Source organism: Balaenoptera physalus, assembly GCF_965194825.1.
Source record: "Balaenoptera physalus genome assembly, chromosome: X".
In the NCBI taxonomy this organism is placed as follows: domain Eukaryota; kingdom Metazoa; phylum Chordata; class Mammalia; order Artiodactyla; family Balaenopteridae; genus Balaenoptera; species Balaenoptera physalus.
The window spans coordinates 41,598,691-41,618,441 of NC_138903.1; the positions used below are offsets into that span (position 1 = coordinate 41,598,691).

The 19,751-nt window shown below is 40.8% G+C and overlaps 1 long non-coding RNA gene across 16 annotated transcripts in view; it reads right to left on the reverse strand.

Annotated features, from left to right (window-relative positions):
* The window catches only part of LOC309652620, a 137,720-nt gene that overhangs the window by 32,384 nt on the left and 85,585 nt on the right, over positions 1 to 19,751 (reverse strand). For 6 of the 16 annotated variants that reach the window (XR_014258802.1, XR_014258804.1, XR_014258806.1 and 3 more), the window contains one exon: positions 19,597 to 19,682. The exons of 4 other annotated variants lie outside the window; for them this stretch is intronic. This is a non-coding gene — a long non-coding RNA (uncharacterized lncRNA). Of the gene's footprint in view, positions 1 to 1,656; positions 11,823 to 13,261; positions 13,431 to 19,596; positions 19,683 to 19,751 lie in introns of those variants that run through there. 6 more of the 16 variants (XR_014258805.1, XR_014258807.1, XR_014258808.1 and 3 more) reach the window with 3 other exon arrangements.

The window sequence follows — 19,751 nt, forward strand, 5'->3', positions numbered from 1 at the left end:
TAAAGAGTCTAGGCTTTCTGGGCCATATGGTCTCTGTCACAACTACTCTGCCATTGTAGCAGGAAAGCAGCCATAATATGCGAAGAAATGGGAGTGGCTATGAGCCAATAAACTTTATTTACAATTGGTGCAGCCACTATGGAAAACAGTATGGAGGCTCCTTAAAAAACTAAAAATAGAGCTGCCATATGATCCAGCAATCCCACTCCTGGGCATATACAGTAAGTCCCCTACATACGAACGAGTTCCATTCGGAGAGCAAGTTCACAAGTCCAATTTGTTCATAAGCAACAGAGTTAGCCTAGGTACCCAACTAACACAATCAGCTATACAGTACTGTACTGTAATAGGTTTATAATACTTTTCACACAAATAATACATAAAAAACAAACACAAAAAATAAAGGAAATATTTTTAATCTCACAGTACAGTACCTTGAAAAGTACAGTAGTACAGTACAACAGCTGGCATACAAGGGCTGGCATCGAGTGAACAGGGAAGAAGAGTTACTGACTGGAGGAGGGAGAGGAGGTGGGAGATGGCAGAGCTGAAGGATCGTCAGCAATAGGAGACGGAGGGCAAGCCGCAGTTTCACTCACGCCTGACGTTGATGGCACAGGTTCTGGTTCCTTGCTGGTTTCAATTCTATCTACTCTCTTGAAAAAACAATCCAGTGATGTCTGGGTAGTACTGTACCAGCTACATCACCACTGCCTTTACACCTGCTTTCAGACATCCTGGGCTTGAAATAAAGATACTGTACTACTGTACTCTATACAGCACTGTACAGTAAAGTACACAAAAGCACAACCACTTGTAGAGGATGCACGCACACTGACAGTGTACACCAGACACATGAACTAACTTACGTGACTGGACATGTGAACAGCCATTCGCATCTTTGAAAGTTTGCAACTTTAAGGTTCGTATGTAGGGGACTTACTGTATCTGGAAAAGACGAAAACTCTAATTCAAAGAGATACATGCACCCCAATGTTCACAGCAGCACTATTTACAACAGCCAAGACATGGAAGCAACCTAAGTGTCTGTCAACAGATGAATGGATAAAGAAGATGTGGTAAATATATATATATATATATATACACATACATATATATATACATACATATATATATATTCCATTGTATATATATGTACAATGGAATATTACTCAGCCATAAAAAAGAATGAAATAATGCCATTTGCAGCAACACGGTGGACTAGAGTTTATCATACTAAGTGAAGTCAGTCAGAAAGAGAAAGACAAGTATCATATGATATCACTTATATGTGAAATCTAAAATGTGATGCAAATGAACTTATTTACAAAACAGAAACAGACTCACAAACATAGAAAACAAACTTATGGTTACCAAAGGGGAAAGGGGGTGGGGGAGGGATAAATTAGGAGTTTGGGATTAGCAGATACATACTACTATATATAAAATAAATAAACAACAGGTCCTACTGTATAGCACAGGGAACTATATTAAATATCCTGCAATAAACCATAATGGAAAAGAATATATATATGTGTGTGTACATATACATAAATGAATCACTTTGCTGTATACCAGAAACTAACACATTGTAAATCAACTATACTCCGATAAAAAATTTAAAAGAGAAAAAAGAAAAGAAAAAAAAAACAGTTTGCCTATCCTGGGTCTGCATGCTTGCCATGCAGGGAGGCCCACCAGGACCCTCACCACTGAAGAGTCAGCTCCTTGATGCAAAATCTCTTGACTGTGAAATTGTCTCAGGGTTGCCTTGGGCATAAGGAACACCTGGCTGCTCGAGGAACTAGCCGGATGCTGCTCGGGGCATCTACTATTCTCCTTGTCCCAGCCCATTTCCTCTCTCATGCTCCCTGCTCCACTTGCAAGTCAGCTCTCTTAACTCCCTGAGGGAGATTGTTTTCTGATTCTCTAGGATTTCACTTCAGTCTAGATTGTATCCCCACCCTCCTTTCCACTGTGCTTCTCTGCTCCCCCAAAGTACAAAAATCACCTGGGCAGCTAAATCCCACTCTGATTTGCCTCTGATCAGCCAAGATGCTCCTCTCCTAGCGCTCACCACAACTCTTCTATCTGAGTAAAATGGCATGCCCCTGGAGCCTCGATTTCTTTGTTTTTTAATGGTATGTGATACCTCAAACTTTTATTGAATAAATTTCGCATGTAACATAGTACGAATTGAAGGTGTACATTTATATATTGTAATATGTTTGCCCATGTATCTCTATTTATCACTTTATATAATTACAGCACAGTATTATTTTCTCTATTAATTATACTGTGCATTAGATCTCTATGGTTCATTTACTATTCTTTACAAGTTTGTACCCTTGAACACCATCACTCTTATACCCCTGCCCCCCATTCCCTGGTAACCACCATTTTACTCTGTTTTTTATAGGTTTCACTTGTTTAGATTCCACACACAAGTGATATCATACAGTACTTGTCTTTCTCTGTGTGACATCTTCCTTAGCTTAATGCATTCAAGGTCCACCCATGTTGTCACAAGTGGGAGGATGTCCTCCTTTCGCATCCCGGAGCCTCAGTTTCTTTCAACAGCTTCCCTTTCTCTCCATGCCGGCTCTAATCAGATCACTGAATCCCACAGAAATGGTGGTCTATTATCAATTTTTCATCGAATGAGCATTTTCAAAGCTTCATTCATTCAGCCATTTCATCATTTCAGCAAATACTGATTAAGTCCTTGCTATGGGATGAACAAGACAAGCATAGCCCTGGCCCCTTTGAAATTAGCAATCCAGTTTGGAAAGCAGGTCAATAGGCAATCAGAACAGAGAGGATCCTGGGGGAAAGTGTAGGAGGAGTGCCTAATTCCATTTCTTAATCTGTTTTCTCTGTGCAGAGTAGGATAAAACAATATAATCTTCACTGACCCGGGGCAAGGCATCCCGCTTCATCAGTGGGCTTTTTTAACAGGAAGACAAGCACTGCTGCTTCCCACACTGGGCCTATCTTTTTGAGGGTGCAGGAGTATTCTTGAACACATGGCAGGTTTGTATTCCTTTGGGGTTTTTTGCCAGCTCTGGTTGCTGCCTAACAGCACTCACACCAGAGGTCAAGGGACCTTCCAGGTTCCCTGCATAGCCAGTCCAATCCTTGGCTTTAGCCTTTCATAAGTGGGGGAGAAACGTGCCCAGCTCTTAGACTGTGGAGCTCAGCATATTAAGGGTCTGTAGAAGCTCTCCACGAGTTATTAACTGAAGCCCATGCAAAGAAAATAGTACATTGGAAAACTTTCTGTTATGCAGGCTGGCTACCATGGTAACAACAAATTTCTCCCAGATCTGGGCGATTTTAAATGCAAAGTGGATTGAAAAATCTGTTTGAATTTACAGGATTTAAAGCTTCATGGAGGGTCACAAGGTGGTAGGTGCTACAGATTAACCACACAGATAATATTGGTATCTCCATTTGGTAAATTGCTTCTCATCGATTCTACCTTACTTGGCACATCAGGCCGCCCTCTGGCCATTTCTCATAACAGAAACAAAACAAAGCAAATCCAAGCCTTTTTACATATGCAGTGAAGGCTGTTTCTCCACAGAAACTTTTGCTCAGAGTCCAAGGCTCTGCCCCATGCTTGAATCCACTGTGGAGGCTCTGGCAGGGGCCCTATGTCATCAACAGGTTGATGGACCTCATAGGAAATGTGCTTGCTTGCCAATTAGGCTAGAATCCTGGTTCACCTCATGGAATGGTGGGGGGGGGGGTGGTAAGCACTGGGTCTTTTAAAAGTTATTTTGTATTTTTTTAATCCCTGCCATAAGTGTATTAAGATTTTAGTGGACATAGCAGTCATAAAATATTCTTAAAACCCAATATCGTGAATCAGGGATATCTGGAAATGGAAAAAAGTATAGGGTCTTCAAGTCAGACAGAGAAAGACAAATATCATATGATATCGCTTATAGGTGGAATCTAAAAACGTGATACAAATGAACTTATTTACAAAACAGAAATAGACTCACAGACATAGAAAACAAACTTATGGTTACCAATGAGGAAAGGAGGGGGAAGGATAAATTAGGAGTTTGGGATTAACATACACACACTACTATCTATAAAGTAGATAACCAACAAGGACCTACTGTGTAGCTCAGGGAACTATACTTGGTATCTAGTAATAACCTATAAAGGAAAAGAATCTGAGAAAGAATAGATATATACATATGTACAACTGAATCACTTTGCTGTACACCTGAAACTAACACAACACTGTAAATCAATTATATTTCAATAAAATTTTTTTTAAGTATAGGGTCTTCAAATAATCATGGTCAGAATATTTGCTTAAATGCCACACACTTGTTGATGGTTATAAGTCGTGGGTACCAAGTTTTGCTTCACTCTTAGAATAGTACAAAGATTTTCGAATCAGACTGCCTAGTTCAGGCCGGGGCTCTTCTGCTACTGCTTATGTGACTTTGGACAGGCTACTTGGCTTTTTTAGCTTTAGTTTCCTCATCTGAACCTACTTCATAGGATTGTGAGGATTAGATAGGGCTAAGTACATAGCACCTGGCACATTGGCTAAGATGCAATACAGTGTACTTTGGAATGGAATGGTTAACATAAATCCAGAGGTCTATGAGAGCAAAGAGGAGTCTCAGACACCCCTGAAAGGTCCCTTACAAGCCTTCGTGGGACCTCAATTGTGGGGAGACAGGAGAATGCTGGGACCAGAAAGCACCAATGGAAGAAGAAGAGAGGGAGTTGGGGACAGCATCACGGAAAAAACTCGCCATTAGACTCTGCACATCAGGAAGGTGGAAACCAAGGCTGCTTTATGTCTGTGTCCCCTGAACAGGCTGAGTACTTGAGCACAGTAGGTGCTCGATGTCTGCGGAATTGAATAGAAATCATTGAACTGAAAGGATCTGGAAGCCTCCCAGAACTGGAGTCAACGCAAGGGGAAACAGAACAATTCTGTTGCCAGAGCATCAGACTGACGCTGGGAACATTGAGTCACAATCACGGGTGTTGTTGGGGTCATTTATGAGGTGAGTCATAAGTAATCTGTTAATAATAAAGTATGGGATGTTCTGAATGATGTGCTCTTTCACAGATTAGAGCAGATTCAAGGTTATCACTATAGCAATGATGTAGCGCAATATGCTTTATCGAGTGCGTTTGCTTGTGGGGGCGTTGTACACATGTACGTGCTGACTGCAGAATAGGTCAAGGCAAACAAGAAAAAATAAAAGCAAATGAGAGTCACTGACTCAGACTGCAGGAGAGGTGGGCCCAGTTTGATTTCCAGTGTGAACCAGAGAAAGTCAATTCCTTTCCTCCATCTTTCCCCCCAGGACGCAGGGTGGGTGATGCTGCTTTTACAGGAAACGGCAGAGAAGTGACATTTAAAGGTTGATTTTAATAATATAAAAACTGAAACCATACCATTCATATTTTCTTAGCACATTAGACATTACAAATGCTTTTGTATGAATTATCACTTGTTAGAGGATCAACTTGGCTTAAGTGAATGGCCTGTATTTGAAGGCTGCCTATGACAGCAAGCAGTGTAAACATTGCAGGGATGTCGTCTAAATGAGATCTGAGAGGTGGGGTCTTTATCCATGGAACACACACCAGCTTTGTGTTAGGGATTTCATGATCCACATCTTCCCAACGGCTCATCCCACACCCAGACATATCTCCAAAAATGGGAGGGAGGGAGAGAGGAAAGAAGGAAGGAAAGAAGGGAAAGAGGGGAATGTTTTTCTTTTATTTGTCTTGACAATCAAGCAATCTGGGGGGCAGCGGTTGTATCTTTTGGCTTTCAAACCCAGTTTGCCCTCCAGTCTCACAAGGCAGGTAAGAGAAGAAAGGCTTAGAGGCTGACCATGGAAACCTGAAATTCTCAGTCAAGATCGCATCACTCTCACAAGGCCTTTTCCCTGTTCTCCCACTGAGATTCCTATGGGCCACGCTGGCCCAACACCAGCCCTCAGCAGAGGTTGGTTCCAAATCCCCTGCCACCATGGGTTGTTTGTCACACCTAGATAGGTCCTATGACTTCAAACAATGACCTTTTCAACTGGCTGCTCTGCTTCACTACTTAATTACACAGACTGCATTTATGGGTAAAAGGAAATGTGTCTCCATATACAATCACTGAATAAGGGAGATATGGCTGAAGCCTTGATTCCTATTTTAGTGAACGTGATTTACTCTGATACCTTCATCCCATAACAGGAGGGTGAACCTCTTGAGGTCACTGATCATGTCTCATTGCATTCTTTATAATGCTTTGGCCAGTGCTAGACACATAATCATAACAGGTATTAACTCAAAAGAGTTAGCTGTAGGAATATTGGCCTTGTTTCGTTTTATTCACTTCTTGTGGCTAAGTGTTTGTTGCTGTTATTGTTATTGTTCTTTTAAGGTTATTTCTCTGCCCGAATGCTATCCTTTTATGGGGATACCCAGAAATGAAATGATATCGTGGCTACCCATTAAAAATAAATAAATCAGCAAAGTAAAACCCAGGGAGGCTGTACTTAACACCGCTGTAAGGTACACTTAAAAATGGTTAAGATGCAACAGCTCTTATATTTAACCACCATGCCGGGTATTTTTGGAACCAAAATAATGTTAAAAAAAATTAAATTTGTTAAATATAAAAAAAAAAGATGGTTAAGGTGGTAAATTTTGTTATGTTTTTTACCTCAATAAAAAAAAAAAAAACCCAGGCAGGTTGAAGCCAGATGTCTCACTTCTTGCACATGCTAAAGGATGGCACAGGCCACTGTTTGTAAGGGGCAGTTACACAGCCATAACCCTCATATCCAGTAATGTATTTACAATGAATCTTTTGCAGCAATAGATCAAAGAACAGCTTTTATTGACCTATATTCACATTTGATTGTACAGCAAATTAGCACAAACACACACCCAGAGACCAGCTTCAGTTTCCTCTTACCACACCGGCTCTCTAAGGCGAAATAAATTTTCTGTCCTAAAAACAGAGTTTTGCAAAGAGGAAACTTCTGAAAAACAAGCATTTGTCACCGAGGTTAACAGGGCTCAACTTGAAAAATGACCCTTTGGCTCATGAGAAAACATAACTCTCTCCGAAACTACTATGGGTGAGAAGGGGTGCGAGGGGGGAGAAGAACAGTGGGAGTATGGAGAAAAACAGTGGGAGTATAGAGAACATGATGAATGAAGCAAACAGAAAGACACATATATGTGCGTGTGTGTAGACCCGTGCACAAAACGTCCATTATTTGCATGCTTTCATTTCCAAAGGTCCAGATAATGTCAGGTAAAAGTGTAACTTATGACTCAGTCAGGGCAATGCTTTTGCTTTGATAAATCAATGTTAGCTAAGTCAATTAGGGTGGAGGTGGCAAAAAAAAAACCAAGATGATAAGTGGCAGATGCATTGTTCAGCGGAAAGACAGAATAAGGTAGCTCTCACTTTGAAGAACTGAGTTCAGAGGTTTCAAAGTGCACACAGGAAATGCTCCAACAGCATAAACTGTGCCCCGAGCATCATTCCAGCAAACTTTCAGCCCTCCACATGGCTTTATCTGATCGCCCGATGCTCTATCTCCAGATCCAAGGTACCCACAAAGAAAAAGGGCTTTGTGATAAAATCAAGAGCTCAGGGCTTCGATCACCTTTCTGATCAGTGAAGACTGGGAGGTGTCGAGATGAGACTGTCAGATGGTCAGAATCTGGTAGGTTCTCCTGAGTTATTGGAATCTTGATTTTTTGTTGGTTTCTGGTTCTGAATGTACTTACGCACACACAGTAACTGTTTTCATCACAGATATAACAAGTTGACTACCAAAAAGGAAAAGGACATAGAGCTCCAAACCAGGCCTGTAAAACATTATAAATTCATCTCTGGCTCTCAAAAATATCTACAAGGCAATATTTTGGTGATGATGAATATACACTAAGCCTTGGGTACCCCTTGGGCCAAAGGAGGAGAAAACCCAGCATTTAGGGCATCCCATTTTGCTTTTTTGAGGTGTTTTTTTTTTTAAGGCACCAATTGAAGTAGCTATAAATTAAATCTAGAAGACCAAATTGTGAATGCTACTATTTCCCCAACACCAAATAGTATCCACAGAACAGAGAGGTGGAATTGGATGAAAAGTCTTCATGGAAGAAAAGCAATGTTCTTTTCTCTCTGCTACTCTGTGGTTTGCCCTCATTGTGTGAGATTTGGGGCCCACGGTTAGGAGAAGAAAGTGTATACTTTGAGGACAGCAGCAAAACAGTGACAAACACATTTTGTGGGAGAAGAGAATACGTTAATTGTATATCAGGCTTGAGAATCAGGTACTACAAGTTAACATGGAAAGGTTTCACAGAAAATTGTTTATGTCAGAGGAGATGATGTCCAAGCTTTCAAACATCTTGGCTGTATAAATCTTCAGGGGAAATCAATGTAGTCATCACAGATAATTCACAAGAAGTACTTTGTGATCATAATTGAATATTTCCACAAATGTTTTCTTAAGAAAAACCATAGAAAATGAAGTTAGTCATAGAATAACTGGATACTCTAAGAAACATATACCCCTCAGAAATGTTCCAGATATAAGATCTTGCTGCTTACCTTATATCTCTTTAGCCTGTGAAAAACTCCTCTTCTTTACAACTTATGTGGCAGGTATTGCAAAACTCAAAATATGCACTTTTGCTGAGGCCACTGATCATAAAGAGAGAAAAAAGTTGTTGCTAGCAATGCTGTGGTTTATCACGTGCTGTACAGAACCAGTGTGAATTTCCCTTATTTGATTTATAGAATTAAATTGCAAACATAAAATTCAAACAACAGCCCCCCTGATGATTCCTCTCTTTGCTTTTCTCTACTTGGTTTCACTGGGAGACTAGCCTACTGCCTCCCTCGGACACCTCAGGAGTCCCTGGGCCTCTGTTATTAACCCTGAAGGCATGAAATGGAGAAGTCATTTTCTTTAATTGACCATGACTTTATAGTCAGTGGTCTATAGTCACTCTGTCTAAGCAGGCCCATGTGGGAGAAAGGAAAAAATGAATTTTCCAGAATAATGGGAAAGTATGAATCCAAGGAATTTTCCTGGACTGCTGGGACTCAGTAAGGCAACACTGCCAAGGTGCAAAGCAGCAGCCTTCAGGGCAGCACACTTTAAACACATGGTCATGAGGGTCTTACCAGCTGTCTTCCAGAATAAGCAACATGTTAGAGGAGCCTCTATGGAGATCTCTAATTGCTACTCAGCCAGCACAATGGTAAACCATATGTTTAATAGAAACAGGGGGAAAGAAATCCAATAACTCGTTTCCTGAGCAATCAAACAAAGTCAAACAAAGGAATACTAATGGTGGTATAGCTGAGGAAAAATTTCCTCTACCCTCTTAGGCTCTGTTCTTGGGGCCTGTGAATTAAACCAACAAAAGACAGATTAATGGGAGAAAAGGCATATGTTTCTTTATCGATGCTAATATTTTTATGTGCACAGGGGCTTCACAGAAACAAAGTGAAACCCAAAGGCAGTTAGATCTTTTAACAAAGGGCAATAAATTGTGGAGAAATGATTAGACAAGGAAAAGGGGTTTGGGTTCTTAGGGGCAGTAAATTGTGGGAAGGTGACTAGGAAATGTATGGTAGATAGGGTTGTTCAGTAGGATCTGTTATACAGACTCAAGTTGCTCTCTGATAAGAGTCTTGTCCTCTTCCTTGTATAGAAGAGGGGGACACCTTTACAAATGGAAGTTTATGTCACTTTTACCGTGGGAAATTTATGCCCTGCTTTTAGGCAGAAAGGGGGAGTTCTTCCTGTGTCTGCTGCTTCTCAATTGCCTTCAAGTCAAATCATCTTTATGTCAAAATGGCATATTTTAGGGTAGCATGTTCTAGGGTAGCATCCCCTTCATTGATGATTATATCTATGCCTGCAAGGCAATCGATTTCATCTTTCCTTTGCAGACGGTAGACAGCAACAGGACACAGGAACCAATGAGAAACTCCCAGGAATTTGAGGCACAAAAGTGGGTTCATATCTCATTACTACTTTCTCCATCTTCTTCTCTCCCTCAGTCTCTTTTCAGAATGTAAGATGCTAAACTTTGACTTCTTCTTCATCCCGCCTCAGGATGTAGCTTTGGGGCAATAGGGGCAGCTGTGGCCTACAGGTAATGCTTGATCAAAGACCCTCTTTCTCAGGCCCTTCCTGGAACTCCTCCTCCTTGACTCCCATCCCTGCTTTTGGCTCCCCCAGGCCTCTGAGTCTTCTACTCAAATGGGGGAAGTTGACCTCATCTACCACGGCCTCCAGATCTCTAGGCTATGCTAGGAAGTTCACTTCCTTATTCCAGTGATACAAGTATTATATTTTAAAGCCCTGCAAAACATTCTGATGCCTCTCACCGAAGGGGATCAGAATATGACACCCCAAATTATGCCACTTTGGCATAAGGATTATTTTGAACTGAAGGCAATTGAGAAAAAGCAATCACAAGAAGAGTTCTCTGACTAAAAGCAAGTTTCCCTTGTGAACATGTCCCCCTTTCCCATACCAGGAAGAGGACAATAACACATCACTGAGACAGAGAAGGTACCAAGATGAGTCTGCATAAGCAAACCTGTTAAATAGCCTTTGTCCATCATTAATTTCCCCCACATATTTCCTAGTCACCTTCCCAAAATTTATTGCCCCTGAGAGCCCAAACCCCCTTTCCTTTACCTAGTCACAGTTTATCACCCTTTGTTAAAATGGTATATAAGCACTCAAGCCTGATCAATTTTTTGGGATTTCACTTCTTTTCTGTGAAGCCCCCATGAATGTAAAACATATTAACATCAATTTCTCCTGTGAATCTATTGTTTGTAAGTTTAATTCGCAGGTCCCAGCTATAGAACAGAAGAGGAAAGAGTAAAAGTTTTTCTCCCCTAAATTACTGTCTGTCTCACTGTCTGTCTAGTTGATAAATATGTGTTGACTGGGACTTCCATGGTGGTCCAGTGGCTAAGACTTCACGCTCTCAATGCAGAGAGCCTGGGTTCAATCCCTGGTCAGGGAACTAGATCCCACATGCTGCAACTAAGAGTTCGCATGCCACAACTAAAGATCTCACATGCCGCAATGAAGATCCCGCACGCCACAACGAAGATCCCACACGTGGCAACAAAAATACCACGTGCCACAACTAAGAACTGACGCAGCCAAATAAATAAATTAATTAAATATTTTTAAAAAATATGTATCGACTGACAGACTGCCAGGAGAGTCTACATGTACCAGAGCCTGTGACAGGTAAGAGCTCTCAGCTCAGAGGCAGCTGTGCCATGCTCATATGACAGAGCTTGGCAGCAAGTCTTAATGACTAGCCACAAAAGAAAAGTGCAAAGGGGCACAGCTTCTCTTTAGAGAGCTCCAAGATACCATCAATCTCTGTCCCAGCCTAGGGAAATCTGGAAAAAAAGTGCCTCAAGCACTAAGGAAGGGGGAATGCAGGGGCAAAATGGGTAATGAGTCAGAAAGGAATGTCTGCTAACCCACACTCACATACCTGCATGCCAATGTGAAGACAGCCCTACATAAATTCTTTTACACATACCAGGGTCTCACATGTACTTCTGAGGGCAATTTTTCCATGTGAGAATCTGCCCTGTGCTTTACAGAACAGTAAGTAGGTCACTTATTTGCTTTCGGATGTAACTCTGCAGAAGTGTGTTGTCACTGTGATATCTTTTTTTCTCTCATGCTTTCTCAGTATCACCAGCCTTGATGTTCTTCGTTAGATAATAGATTGAAATTCATGCAGTGGCCTGAGAATCACTGCTCCAGAGGAAAATGGGGGAGGGGGTGGTCAATCAAAGCCTGGGCTAGTGGGTTTGGCATTTTTAGTTGTTTGTCTTTAAATAAATGAGCCTAGAACAATATTTCCCGAATTTGAAAACAGATGCTTTTTAGAGTCGATTTCTTATGCAACAATATAAAAATAAGACATTAAATCCAGGAATGAGAAGTAATTCTCCAACATGGTTTTGTTTTGAATCTCTACCTCTTCACTTAGATACAGGTTTGGGGAAAGAGCTCCATCTAAAGAGCCCATATTTCCATCTGTAACTTTAGATATCAGCTCAGAGTTAGTACTTTTAGAAAGCTTGACAGATCTCTTTGATGCAACAGAGGGAAAAAAAAGACATACTTTCTAAGCAGTAGAATCCAAGATATCCCTGCTCTTTGTCTCCATGATGCAATGGGTCACTTTGGAGACTCTCAGCAAAATAAGCCCAAAATGGCCATCAGGATTAAGGCATCTGCTGGCCAAAACAGCTGCAGAGCAAGTGGGTTCTCCATCCCAAGTTCCCATCCTCCTTGTGATTTCTCTTTAGTGCAAGAGGTGTGACAGAGAGCAAGATGACATGGGCAAAGCAGCATCTTCGTCATCCTTCTCATCTTGCCAAGGAACAACCCAACCAGGATTCTATGCATTTTTATGTGACAAAGAAATAAAATAAGGTAGAAAATTGTGGAAGAGGGAAATCAACTTTGGCCAAAGGTTCTCAAGCCCACCTCAGTCTTTGGTTGAAAAGTACGTATATATACGGTTTTCTAGGAGGTGGGGTGGAGCGCAGAGACAGGGCAAGGGTTAGAGGTAAGCAGATAGAGGGGACACTTCTCTTAAGGCAATATGTAGAAAGCAAAATTTCTTGCCCTTGTAGAGAAAATTCATACTTCAGGGGAAAACTTTATTGCCTAAAGCACTTGTTTCCTACAGGAGCTATTCTATAACTCTGTAAGTTGTAGAGAAGGGATAGACATGTAAATTCTGTCCTGTCTGGTTCAACTTACCTCCTTCATGGTGGGGGGCTGGGGGCGGGGAACGTTTGCCTCCATTTGTAATTCATTTCAACATTCTTTACTCCCTATAAATCTGGGCTGCTTCTTTTTTAAATCAGTTATAACACGTGCCTAGTTCCCTCAGTTATTACGAGTAAAATAAAATCTTTAACACATGTTCATTTTTATGTCTGTATAAGGATCACGATTTTACCTTTTTTCTAAAAATTGTCTTGTAACACCCTTGTAAGCTTCTTTATTGGGTAGCAGCAGAAGGAAACGTGGTGGAGCCCTTCAGGCTGCAGGAGGTTAGCACTGGGTCATCTGATCTACAGGTAAGGGGAGCAAACTGGCTCTTCTCAGGGGACATGCCCTTTCTCCCCTCTAATCTTACAGGTTAATACCACCATCCAAAACATGAATTTAGTCACCTTTCAGGAGGAGGCATCCGTCCCATTTTCGAAGGCATTACTTCTGGCTCCTCTCTCCACTTGCAGGTTTCTCACGCTCTCGATTTGCAGATCGCTGCGTGGGAGAGCTGCAGCTTCACCCAGTGGGCAGGTCTGGGTTTCTGTTATCCCGCCTGCAACCCCCTGCGCTCTGCCAACACACAATGATCAGTGGCATTCCTGAAATTCCTGACATAGCAGAGAAGCCAGGCTTGGCCCTGCGAACGGCCTTGAACTGTGGTTCTGACCCTAATGGGACATTTATCTTTTATTCACAGCCAGAGGTTAGGACCTATTTATGTAAATCCTCCGCCAAGGGTCAATTAATCTTGACCCCCTGGTTTTCATTTCTCTAATTGTCTCAGGTATTTTTTAGACCCCTTGGAAACTCTTCATTCAGTGAAAAGCTTCGGGGTCAGTAAGAATTCAGTTACAAAGGGAAGGGGTGGAGGGCTGGAAGAGTTGAGAAGGCTTCCTTTGAAGTGTTCTAAGAAGCTTTCAGAGGCCACCCAGTTGACAAAGTAAAAACAGCAATGACCTTATGCACCCCATTTTATTCACGAAAAGTAAGCTTTCTTGAAATGGTATCTTCACCTAAGAAGTTGCTTAGAGCACACATTGTCCAATTTCAGTTTCCTAGAGCACGTATTGTCCAGTCTCAGCGGTGGTAAGAGGTTGGGAAAGGAGCTATTAGAATGGAGGGCCTCTGGGCGGGCACTGGCTCCGAAGACAATTGTTCCCACTTAATGGGCCCCAGCATCCTCCCAGCTTTGCATTTTAAAAGGGGGCCCCAGAATAGTGAGAAAATACTTTATTCCTAAGAACTGACCCAGGTTACAGGGATTTCAGGCCACATGGGAAGCCAGCAGGGGAGATATTTAGAGGTCAGCAGGTCTTTGGGGGGCCCTCAAATCATCTTGATTGAGAGCCTTGTACTCTAGCTTCCAACTCCCAGTAATGAAGACTTTGAGGGAAGGAATCACTTGGAAAGCAGCCCAACTGTTTAACAACCTTGATGGTGAATTTCTCCCTTTCACTAACTGGATTTTCGCCTTCTATACTTTAAGCCTGTTGAATTTTTTCATTTTCAATTGAGAGTTGGTGGGCAGAATCTTCTCTTTAAAAATAAAACTTTTTTCTTTATTTGCTGTCAACATTTTATTACGAAAAATGTCGAACATACAGGAAAGTTGAACAAATAGTACTGTGAACACCCCATATACCCACCATTTAAATTCAACAAATGCTGACCTTTTGGTATATTTGCTTTATCTATATACACACTGTACATACATATTTGTTTTATGTATGTATATACATTTTTTGCTGGTCTATTTAAAAGTAAATTGGAGACCTAAATGTAAGATCGAATACTATAAAACTCTTAGAGAAAAACATAGGCAGAACACTCTTTGACATAAATCACAGCAAGATCTTTTGGGATCCACCTCCTAGAGTAATGAAAATAAAAATAAAAATAAACAAATGGGACCTAATTAAACTCAAAAGCTTTTGCACAGCAAAGGAAACCATAAACGAGATGAAAAGACAACTCTCAGAATGGGAGAAAATATTTGCAAATGAAAAACCGACAAAGGATTAATCTCCAAAATATACAAACAGCTCATGCAGCTCAATATCAAAAAAACAAACAACCTAATAAAAAAAATGGGCAGAAGACCTAAATAGACATTTCTCCAAAGAAGACATACAGATGGCCAAGAGGAACATGAAAAGATGCTCAACATCACAAGTTATTAAAGAAATGCAAATCAAAACTACAATAAGGTATCACCTCACACCGGTTAGAATAGGCATCATTAGAAAATCTACAAACAACAAATGCTGGAGAGGGTGTGGAGAAAAGGGAACACTCTTGCACTGTTGGTGGGAATGTAAATTGATACAGCCACTGTGGAGAACAGTATGGAGGTTCCTTAAAAAATTAAAAATAGAACTACCATGTGACCCAGCAATCCCACTCCTGGGTATATACCCAGAAAAGACAAAAACATTAATTCGAAAAGATACATGCACCCCAATGTTCATAGCAGCACTATTTATAATAGCCAAGACATGTAAGCAACCTAAATGTCCATCAAGAGAGGATGGATAAAGAAGATGTGGTATATATATATATATATATATATATATATATATATATATATATATATATATATATATATATACAGACACAATGGAATACTACCCATCCATAAAAAAGAATGAAATAATGCCATTTGCAGCAACATGGATGGACCTAGAGATTATCATACTAAGTGAAGTAAGTCAGACAGAGACAAATATCATATGATATCACTTACATGTGGAGTCTAAGAAAATGATACAAATCAACTTATTTACAAAACAGAAACAGACTCACAGACATAGAAAACAAACTTATGGTTACCAAAATGGAAAGGGGGTGGGAGAGGGATAAATTAGGAGTTTGACATTAACATATACACACTACTACATATAAAATAGATAATCAACAAGGACCTACTGTATAGCACTGGGAACTCTACTGTAATAACCTATATGGGAAAAGAATCTGAAAAAGAATGGATATATGTATAACTGAATCACTTTGCTGTTCACCTGAAACTAACACAATATTGTAAATCAACTATACTCCAATATAAAATAAAAATTAAATAAAAAGATAAAATTCCTAAAAGACTGTATTATAAAAATAAAAGTAAATTGGAGACATCATGACACTTCACCCCAAACACTTTAGCCTGCATATCCTAATATAAGTTCATTCTCATATATAGCTATCACAGCATGAGCACCCCTAAGAAAATTAACAGTAATTCCATAGTATCATTTAACTCTTAGAATACCCAGTCCATATTCGAATCACCCCAATTTCCATCATAATGTCTTATAGCAGTTTCTTTTTTAAACCAGGATCCAATCACAATTCATACATTTGGTTTCTTTAGTCTTTTTGGAATAGTCCCCCTACTTCTTTTTTTAAATGACATTATCTTTTTGAAGAGACTTTATAGGAAGTCTCACATTCTGGACTTGTCTGATTATTTCCTTGTGGTGATATTTAACTTGTTCTTCTCTCTCCTAGATTTCCTGTTGTGATGAGTTGAATTGTGTCTGTCCCCTGAAATCATATGTTGAAGCTGAAGGTGTGCAGAATTTGTCAACTTAAAATCTGCCTCTTTGGCATAAGGATTATTTTTGGCTGATTATTTTTTAAGAAAGAGCAGACATAGGAAAAGCTCTGAAAACCGAGTAGAAGTTACTCTTTGTAAGGGACATTTACATTTATAAGGGAGGTCTCCATTTGTAAGGGTATCTCCCTCTCTGTACCAGGAAGAGAGGATGACTAAATCTCTGGAAACTCTTATCAGTGGAGAAGGCACGGACTCAAATCTTCATAACAACCATACCTTTTTACTTCATTTTCCTTGTGCTTTTCCTGGTAGCCTACCATAACTGCCTCCCCAGTCCTCCCATCTGTCTTTGTCTTTAGCTGGAGATGGTATTTAAGGTGGTGGCTTGAGCCATTTGGGGGGATTACTCAGTTTTCCTGGGTCTCTCCCATGTAAATAGGCAGTATACATGTTCTTAAACTTCTGATTGTTTTTCTCCTGTTAATCTGTCTTTTTATTACAGGGAGGTCTCAGCCAAGAACCTAGAAAGGTAGAGGGAAATTTATTTTTCCTCTTCTATAAAGCCCTAACCCCCAGTGCTTTAGAATATGACCTTATTTGGAAATAGTGTCGTTGTAGACATAATTAGTTAGGATGAGGTCATACTGGAGTAGGGTGGGTCCCTAATCCAAAATGACTGGTGTCCTTATAAAAGGAAAAATGTGGAGATAGATGTGCACACAGGGACAACACCATGTGAACATGAAGGCAGAGATCAAGGTGATGCTTCTACACGTCAGGGAAGATGAAAGATTGCCAACAAACCATCAGAAGCTAGGAGAGAGGCATGGAACAGATCCTCACAGCCCTCAGAAGGAACCAACGCTACCCACACCTTAATCTCACACTTCCAGCCTCCAGAACTGTGAGATAATAAATTTCTGTTGTTTAAGCCACTCAGTTTGTGGTACTGTGTTATGGCAGCCTAGTAAACTACTATACCTATAAACTGGATGTTAGGTCTAGAGGCTTGATTAGATTCAGGTTAAACATTTTTGGCAAGAATGCTACCTAGGTGACACTGTGGCCTTCATATTGCATCACATCATATTACATCACATAGCCTCAGTCTACCTCACTGTAAGTGGTGTTAACTGTGATCACAGGGTTAAGGTCATGACAACCAAGCTAAGTTTTTCTCTTTGTAATTAAAAAGGAACTTGAGGGGTGATACTTAGGTACCACATAAGTATACGGCCTCCATCAATGTCACCCAATTGTTTTAGCATTCCTTAATGATCCTTGCCTGAATGAATTATATTCTTGGAAGATGCCAAAATGATGCTATTGTAAAAATTCATTTGCAACTGTTAGCTGGCATTCTTCTATAAAGAAGAATCAAATGGAGACAAACAAGTTTTTCCTTAAAAGTCGGGGTAAACGCTTAACTCTTTCCTTTGGTTGCCAATTTTCAGAATAAAGTGTTTGTATAATAGTCATCACCAATCACTAATGAGTTTTTTCTCTCATTTGAGTGTCATGATGGACTCATGATACTCATGGTTTTAATTTATTCAATCATCATAAGCAAAGGCATTCATTATTCCTCTTGATGCTCAACTGTTCCCATTGGTCTTTTGGTGCTTTCTTAATTTCTGGCATAAGAAGCCCCAGCCTCACCTTATATATTGTCTGTACCAAGCCAGAAATAAGCCATTTCTCCAAGAAGCACTGTTTCCTTTTATTAGGGAATTTAGAAACCAAGATCTGGTTTCAATGTAAGCTTATTGCTATTGGGATGTCATTGCTTCTAGACCAGAGAAGTGAACAGCACTATGAAATAGAAGGGCCAGCTTCATGGGCAAGCTACCAGTACAGTCACACAGGCACTCGTGCCCAGAAGGGCCGTGTGCTTGGAATTTAGTACTCTGTAATCACTGTCTTGAAATTATTTGCAATTTTATCTTTATATTTGTATTTGGTCAGTAGAGTCCAATGTGATAATGGAGCATGCGCCAGGGACTTGGAGCCTCAGTTCATGCTTGGGTCCCCAGGACAGGTTCCCAGGGGCTGCTCCCGTGCCTCCTGGTGCCTGGGCCCTGCCCAGCCTCCCCATCTCCAACCCTTCCTAGCAACCACTGTTGGTTGCCCTCTGTCCCGAATGGGAGCCTGGGTATGAGTGTAGGGAAGGTCAGGGTTGGGTGCATTTGCCCCACAACATCTTGGGACAAGGCATGGTGGTGGTGTCCCCACCCCAGGTTAGCAGTGCCACATCACATTTAGCAGGTGACCAAGCAAGGATAGCCTCTCCCCCACCACCAATCCAGATCACTAGTGTATCCCAGCACTAAGGTTCCAGTATGCTTGGAGGTCTCCCATTAGCTGTTGAGTCGGGGCAGCAGGCCCATGGGAAGGGGAAATGGCTGGCTTGACTTCCCTGCCCCTGGCCCGGGGTGTACATCATATCACATTAGTCATGCCCCATTGTCACAGGGCAGGGCCCCTGGGGGCCTGGGAGCATCTGTACTTGCCTCCTGAGTATCCCATGCAAAGGGATACCTTTTCTTCTTCCTTCGCACTTCCTAAATCTGATTTGTGTTAGTCTCTTCCGGCCAGCTCAAGACAGTCTCCAGGATAAGTCACAAAATACAAATTGTGACGTTTCAGCTATTCCACATGCAAGTCAAATGCTCTTACATTTGCTTTTAAAACTGACATTGGGGCTTCCCTGGTGGCGCAGTGGTTGAGAATCTGCCTGCTAATGCAGGGAACACGGGTTCGAGCCCTGGTCTGGGAAGATCCCACATGCCGCGGAGCGGCTGGGCCCGTGAGCCATAATTACTGAGCCTGCGCGTCTGGAGCCTGTGCTCCGCAACAAGAGAGGCCGCGATAGTGAGAGGCCCGCGCACAGCGATGAAGAGTGACCCCCACTTGCCACAACTAGTGAAAGCCCTCGCACAGAAACGAAGACCCAACATAGCCATAAATTAAAAATAAATAAATAAATAAAAATTTAAAAAAAAAAAAAAAAAAAAAAAACTGACATTGCACAATATAAAGACTAAGGGTAAAATTCATGCTAACAATTTAACATTTTAATTTTTCTTTACTTAGAACACCATTAAATAGCAAATAAAAAACACCATGACAAGTTGAGTGAGTGAGAGACTGTAGAAGAAAGGAAAAGCCTTTATGTTTTACCTTTAATGGCACTTTATTCCTGGTTTTTGAACAAATAGCCCCACATTTTCGTTTTGCACTGGGCCACACAAATTATGTCTCTGGTCCTGAAAAATACATATACGTTTTATATTTTTATATATAAAATAACTTATATATTATATATATATTAATGA